Genomic DNA, 7500 nt, shown 5'->3' with positions numbered 1-7500 from the left:
GCGAAAAATTTCAACGCACGCCGTCGCGCCCTACTCCAACTTAAATAACAAAACTGTCCCTATCGGAATCGGTTGGATAAAACGGAAACGGGAAGCGAAAGAAAACGTTAAACGTCTACACCGAAATGGCCATAGTCAGTTCCAATGAAAAAACAACTCTCACGTGTGTGCCCCACTCTAAAGCAGTGTATAAAACTATCCCCAGCGAAATCAGAGCTACACAACGAAAACGGAAAGCCAAACAAAACTTTAAACAGAGCTACCGAATTGGATATCATCAATCCTGGGAAAATAACCACACACACCGCTGCCCCCCGTCCCAACTTGAATTTAGAAACCGTCCCCAGCGAAATCCCACGTTCGGGCGAATAACTGTGAATTTTAAGCCCCCGTTTCTCTCAAGCTGGAAACGTGCATTCAAAGCTGGGAAAAGGTGCTCATTGACAGGCATCTCCACTTCGGGACCTCGTAGCACCTTCACCCGGGTGGCGTTGGAAAGGTCTGGGCGAGGGGGACACGGGGAGGTCAGGCTCGCCACGCGCACGCGCTTCCCCGCGAAACGGGAGCCCAGACAAAACTTTAAACGGACCCACCGAGCTGGGGACGGCTTTTTCCGGGGAGATAACCGCGCACACCGCTGCCCCCCGTCCCAACTTGAATTTAGAAACCGTCCCCAGCGAAATCCCACGTTCGGGCGAATAACTGTGAATTTTAAGCCCCCGTTTCTCTCAAGCTGGAAACGTGCATTCAAAGCTGGGAAAAGGTGCTCATTGACAGGCATCTCCACTTCGGGACCACGTAGCACCTTCACCCGGGTGGCGTTGGAAAGGTCTGGGCGAGGGGGACACGGGGAGGTCAGGCTCGCCACGCGCACGCGCTTCCCCGCGAAACGGGAGCCCAAACAAAACTTTAAACGGACCCACCGAGCTGGGGACGGCTTTTTCCGGGAAGATAACCGCGCACACCGCTGCCCCCCGTCCCAACTTGAATTTAGAAACCGTCCCCAGCGAAATCCCACGTTCGGGCGCAAAACTGCACGTTTGGAGCCACATTTTGTCTGAAGCTGGAAACCTGCATTCAAAGCTGGGAAAAGGTGCTCATTGACAGGCATCTCCACTTCGGGACCTCGTAGCACCTTCACCCGGGTGGCGTTGGAAAGGTCTGGGCGAGGGGGACACGGGGAGGTCAGGCTCGCCACGCGCACGCGCTTCCCCGCGAAACGGGAGCCCAGACAAAACTTTAAACGGACCCACCGAGCTGGGGACGGCTTTTTCCGGGGAGATAACCGCGCACACCGCTGCCCCCCGTCCCAACTTGAATTTAGAAACCGTCCCCAGCGAAATCCCACGTTCGGGCGAATAACTGTGAATTTTAAGCCCCCGTTTCTCTCAAGCTGGAAACGTGCATTCAAAGCTGGGAAAAGGTGCTCATTGACAGGCATCTCCACTTCGGGACCACGTAGCACCTTCACCCGGGTGGCGTTGGAAAGGTCTGGGCGAGGGGGACACGGGGAGGTCAGGCTCGCCACGCGCACGCGCTTCCCCGCGAAACGGGAGCCCAAACAAAACTTTAAACGGACCCACCGAGCTGGGGACGGCTTTTTCCGGGAAGATAACCGCGCACACCGCTGCCCCCCGTCCCAACTTGAATTTAGAAACCGTCCCCAGCGAAATCCCACGTTCGGGCGCAAAACTGCACGTTTGGAGCCACATTTTGTCTGAAGCTGGAAACCTGCATTCAAAGCTGGGAAAAGGTGCTCATTGACAGGCATCTCCACTTCGGGACCTCGTAGCACCTTCACCCGGGTGGCGTTGGAAAGGTCTGGGCGAGGGGGACACGGGGAGGTCAGGCTCGCCACGCGCACGCGCTTCCCCGCGAAACGGGAGCCCAGACAAAACTTTAAACGGACCCACCGAGCTGGGGACGGCTTTTTCCGGGGAGATAACCGCGCACACCGCTGCCCCCCGTCCCAACTTGAATTTAGAAACCGTCCCCAGCGAAATCCCACGTTCGGGCGCAAAACTGCACGTTTGGAGCCACATTTTGTCTGAAGCTGGAAACCTGCATTCAAAGCTGGGAAAAGGTGCTCATTGACAGGCATCTCCACTTCGGGACCTCGTAGCACCTTCACCCGGGTGGCGTTGGAAAGGTCTGGGCGAGGGGAACACGGGGAGGTCAGGCTCGCCACGCGCACGCGCTTCCCCGCGAAACGGGAGCCCAGACAAAACTTTAAACGGACCCACCGAATTGGGGATCATCAATCCTGGGAAAATAACCACACACACCGCTGCCCCCCGTCCCAACTTGAATTTAGAAACCGTCCCCAGCGAAATCCCACGTTCGGGCGCAAAACTGCACGTTTGGAGCCACATTTTGTCTGAAGCTGGAAACCTGCATTCAAAGCTGGGAAAAGGTGCTCATTGACAGGCATCTCCACTTCGGGACCTCGTAGCACCTTCACCCGGGTGGCGTTGGAAAGGTCTGGGCGAGGGGAACACGGGGAGGTCAGGCTCGCCACGCGCACGCGCTTCCCCGCGAAACGGGAGCCCAGACAAAACTTTAAACGGACCCACCGAATTGGGGATCATCAATCCTGGGAAAATAACCACACACACCGCTGCCCCCCGTCCCAACTTGAATTTAGAAACCGTCCCCAGCGAAATCCCACGTTCGGGCGCAAAACTGCACGTTTGGAGCCACATTTTGTCTGAAGCTGGAAACCTGCATTCAAAGCTGGGAAAAGGTGCTCATTGACAGGCATCTCCACTTCGGGACCTCGTAGCACCTTCACCCGGGTGGCGTTGGAAAGGTCTGGGCGAGGGGAACACGGGGAGGTCAGGCTCGCCACGCGCACGCGCTTCCCCGCGAAACGGGAGCCCAAACAAAACTTTAAACGGACCCACCGAGCTGGGGACGGCTTTTTCCGGGAAGATAACCACGCACACCGCTGCCCCCCGTCCCAACTTGAATTTAGAAACCGTCCCCAGCGAAATCCCACGTTCGGAGCGCAAAACTGCACGTTTGGAGCCACATTTTGTCTGAAGCTGGAAACGTGCATTCAAAGCTGGGAAAAGGTGCTCATTGACAGGCATCTCCACTTCGGGACCTCGTAGCACCTTCACCCGGGTGGCGTTGGAAAGGTCTGGGCGAGGGGGACACGGGGAGGTCAGGCTCGCCACGCGCACGCGCTTCCCCGCGAAACGGGAGCCCAAACAAAACTTTAAACAGAGCTACCGAATTGGGGATCATCAATCCTGGGAAAATAACCACACACACCGCTGCCCCCCGTGCCAACTTGAATTTAGAAACCGTCCCCAGCGAAATCCCACGTTCGGGCGCAAAACTGCACGTTTGGAGCCACATTTTGTCTGAAGCTGGAAACCTGCATTCAAAGCTGGGAAAAGGTGCTCATTGACAGGCATCTCCACTTCGGGACCTCGTAGCACCTTCACCCGGGTGGCGTTGGAAAGGTCTGGGCGAGGGGAACACGGGGAGGTCAGGCTCGCCACGCGCACGCGCTTCCCCGCGAAACGGGAGCCCAGACAAAACTTTAAACGGACCCACCGAGCTGGGGACGGCTTTTTCCGGGAAGATAACCACGCACACCGCTGCCCCCCGTCCCAACTTGAATTTAGAAACCGTCCCCAGCGAAATCCCACGTTCGGGCGCAAAACTGCACGTTTGGAGCCACATTTTGTCTGAAGCTGGAAACGTGCATTCAAAGCTGGGAAAAGGTGCTCATTGACAGGCATCTCCACTTCGGGACCTCGTAGCACCTTCACCCGGGTGGCGTTGGAAAGGTCTGGGCGAGGGGGACACGGGGAGGTCAGGCTCGCCACGCGCACGCGCTTCCCCGCGAAACGGGAGCCCAAACAAAACTTTAAACAGAGCTACCGAATTGGGGATCATCAATCCTGGGAAAATAACCACACACACCGCTGCCCCCCGTGCCAACTTGAATTTAGAAACCGTCCCCAGCGAAATCCCACGTTCGGGCGCAAAACTGCACGTTTGGAGCCACATTTTGTCTGAAGCTGGAAACGTGCATTCAAAGCTGGGAAAAGGTGCTCATTGACAGGCATCTCCACTTCGGGACCTCGTAGCACCTTCACCCGGGTGGCGTTGGAAAGGTCTGGGCGAGGGGAACACGGGGAGGTCAGGCTCGCCACGCGCACGCGCTTCCCCGCGAAACGGGAGCCCAGACAAAACTTTAAACGGACCCACCGAGCTGGGGACGGCTTTTTCCGGGAAGATAACCACGCACACCGCTGCCCCCCGTCCCAACTTGAATTTAGAAACCGTCCCCAGCGAAATCCCACGTTCGGAGCGCAAAACTGCACGTTTGGAGCCACATTTTGTCTGAAGCTGGAAACGTGCATTCAAAGCTGGGAAAAGGTGCTCATTGACAGGCATCTCCACTTCGGGACCTCGTAGCACCTTCACCCGGGTGGCGTTGGAAAGGTCTGGGCGAGGGGGACACGGGGAGGTCAGGCTCGCCACGCGCACGCGCTTCCCCGCGAAACGGGAGCCCAAACAAAACTTTAAACAGAGCTACCGAATTGGGGATCATCAATCCTGGGAAAATAACCACACACACCGCTGCCCCCCGTGCCAACTTGAATTTAGAAACCGTCCCCAGCGAAATCCCACGTTCGGGCGCAAAACTGCACGTTTGGAGCCACATTTTGTCTGAAGCTGGAAACCTGCATTCAAAGCTGGGAAAAGGTGCTCATTGACAGGCATCTCCACTTCGGGACCTCGTAGCACCTTCACCCGGGTGGCGTTGGAAAGGTCTGGGCGAGGGGAACACGGGGAGGTCAGGCTCGCCACGCGCACGCGCTTCCCCGCGAAACGGGAGCCCAGACAAAACTTTAAACGGACCCACCGAATTGGGGATCATCAATCCTGGGAAAATAACCACACACACCGCTGCCCCCCGTCCCAACTTGAATTTAGAAACCGTCCCCAGCGAAATCCCACGTTCGGGCGCAAAACTGCACGTTTGGAGCCACATTTTGTCTGAAGCTGGAAACGTGCATTCAAAGCTGGGAAAAGGTGCTCATTGACAGGCATCTCCACTTCGGGACCTCGTAGCACCTTCACCCGGGTGGCGTTGGAAAGGTCTGGGCGAGGGGGACACGGGGAGGTCAGGCTCGCCACGCGCACGCGCTTCCCCGCGAAACGGGAGCCCAGACAAAACTTTAAACGGACCCACCGAGCTGGGGACGGCTTTTTCCGGGGAGATAACCGCGCACACCGCTGCCCCCCGTCCCAACTTGAATTTAGAAACCGTCCCCAGCGAAATCCCACGTTCGGGCGCAAAACTGCACGTTTGGAGCCACATTTTGTCTGAAGCTGGAAACCTGCATTCAAAGCTGGGAAAAGGTGCTCATTGACAGGCATCTCCACTTCGGGACCTCGTAGCACCTTCACCCGGGTGGCGTTGGAAAGGTCTGGGCGAGGGGAACACGGGGAGGTCAGGCTCGCCACGCGCACGCGCTTCCCCGCGAAACGGGAGCCCAGACAAAACTTTAAACGGACCCACCGAATTGGGGATCATCAATCCTGGGAAAATAACCACACACACCGCTGCCCCCCGTCCCAACTTGAATTTAGAAACCGTCCCCAGCGAAATCCCACGTTCGGGCGCAAAACTGCACGTTTGGAGCCACATTTTGTCTGAAGCTGGAAACCTGCATTCAAAGCTGGGAAAAGGTGCTCATTGACAGGCATCTCCACTTCGGGACCTCGTAGCACCTTCACCCGGGTGGCGTTGGAAAGGTCTGGGCGAGGGGAACACGGGGAGGTCAGGCTCGCCACGCGCACGCGCTTCCCCGCGAAACGGGAGCCCAAACAAAACTTTAAACGGACCCACCGAGCTGGGGACGGCTTTTTCCGGGAAGATAACCACGCACACCGCTGCCCCCCGTCCCAACTTGAATTTAGAAACCGTCCCCAGCGAAATCCCACGTTCGGGCGCAAAACTGCACGTTTGGAGCCACATTTTGTCTGAAGCTGGAAACGTGCATTCAAAGCTGGGAAAAGGTGCTCATTGACAGGCATCTCCACTTCGGGACCTCGTAGCACCTTCACCCGGGTGGCGTTGGAAAGGTCTGGGCGAGGGGGACACGGGGAGGTCAGGCTCGCCACGCGCACGCGCTTCCCCGCGAAACGGGAGCCCAAACAAAACTTTAAACAGAGCTACCGAATTGGGGATCATCAATCCTGGGAAAATAACCACACACACCGCTGCCCCCCGTGCCAACTTGAATTTAGAAACCGTCCCCAGCGAAATCCCACGTTCGGGCGCAAAACTGCACGTTTGGAGCCACATTTTGTCTGAAGCTGGAAACGTGCATTCAAAGCTGGGAAAAGGTGCTCATTGACAGGCATCTCCACTTCGGGACCTCGTAGCACCTTCACCCGGGTGGCGTTGGAAAGGTCTGGGCGAGGGGGACACGGGGAGGTCAGGCTCGCCACGCGCACGCGCTTCCCCGCGAAACGGGAGCCCAGACAAAACTTTAAACGGACCCACCGAGCTGGGGACGGCTTTTTCCGGGGAGATAACCGCGCACACCGCTGCCCCCCGTCCCAACTTGAATTTAGAAACCGTCCCCAGCGAAATCCCACGTTCGGGCGAATAACTGTGAATTTTAAGCCCCCGTTTCTCTCAAGCTGGAAACGTGCATTCAAAGCTGGGAACAAGGGCTTCATGTACAGGCATCCCCACTTAGGAACCTCGTAGCACCTTCACCCAGGGCTCGTTGGATAGGTATGCCCGAGGGGAACACGGGCACATCGAGACCCGCGGCCGCACGCGCATTTCCCCGACGCTGCGAGCGAAACAACATTTCAAACACGCCTACCGAAATGGGGACACTTTTTTCGGGGAAAATAACCGCACACACCGCTGCCCCTTGCCCTCACTTGAAGAACAAAACCATCCCCAGCAAAATCACACTTTCGGGCGCCAAACGGTGCATTTCACACCCACAAAATACTCAACAAGTCAAACACACTCTCACACTGCAAAATTTGGGAGCCCCGGGGAACAACACTACACTCTTGGCCTCCCCGGGGAACAGCACTCCCAGGGCGGCAAGCACACCTCCGGGGAGGACCCCCCTGCACTACCTGATCACCGTGGGGCCCTGTGCACCCACTCTTAAGCACCCCCCCTGTGTTAAAACCAAAATAACCCCACTTTAAGAAGTACGTGCCCCTGGGCATCCCCTGCTTACAGTGCCCGTGCCCCTGGGCATCCCCTGTTTACAGTGCCCGTGCCCCTGGGCATCCTCCCATTGACTCCCACTCAAAATGGACTTAGGTTTTGGAGGCTAAAGTGCCTGTGATGCAGTGCCCCTGGGCATCCTCCCATTGACTCCCACTCAAAATGGACTTAGGTTTTGGAGGCTAAAGTGCCTGTGATGCAGTGCCCCTGGGCATCCTCCCATTGACTTCCATTCAAAATGGACTTAGGTTTTGGAGGCTAAAGTGCCA

Source organism: Osmerus eperlanus, chromosome 4, assembly GCF_963692335.1.
Source record: "Osmerus eperlanus chromosome 4, fOsmEpe2.1, whole genome shotgun sequence".
Taxonomy (NCBI): Eukaryota; Metazoa; Chordata; class Actinopteri; order Osmeriformes; family Osmeridae; genus Osmerus; species Osmerus eperlanus.
Note: the sequence above shows the minus strand (reverse complement) of the source record.